This window comes from Crocuta crocuta, unplaced genomic scaffold, assembly GCF_008692635.1.
Source record: "Crocuta crocuta isolate KB4526 unplaced genomic scaffold, BGI_CrCroc_1.0 scaffold1042, whole genome shotgun sequence".
Classification (NCBI taxonomy): Eukaryota; Metazoa; Chordata; class Mammalia; order Carnivora; family Hyaenidae; genus Crocuta; species Crocuta crocuta.
The window spans coordinates 34,355-34,620 of NW_027527557.1; the positions used below are offsets into that span (position 1 = coordinate 34,355).

At 40.6% G+C, this 266-nt stretch overlaps 1 protein-coding gene across 1 annotated transcript in view; it reads right to left on the reverse strand.

Moving 5' to 3' along the window:
* The window catches only part of GABRQ (gamma-aminobutyric acid type A receptor subunit theta), an 18,010-nt gene that overhangs the window by 7,735 nt on the left and 10,009 nt on the right, over positions 1–266 (reverse strand). The window lies entirely within an intron of this gene.

A 266-nucleotide genomic window follows, 5' to 3' on the forward strand; every position in this document is an offset into this window, starting at 1 on the left:
TAAAGTCAAGATATTTTCAAATGTTTGCTACTTGGTTTTCTTCACAAATTTTCTAATCTTTTTTTAAATGTTTATTTTTGAGAGAGAGAGAAAGAGCACGCATGCAAGTGTGGAGGGACAGACAGAGGGGGACAGGGAGGAGGAGAGATGCATGGCTCAAACCCATGAACCATGAGATCGTGACCTGAGCTAAAGTCAGGTGCTTAACTGACAGAGCCACCCAGGCGCCCCTCTTATCATTTTTCTATTGTTTTAAAAATAGTCTT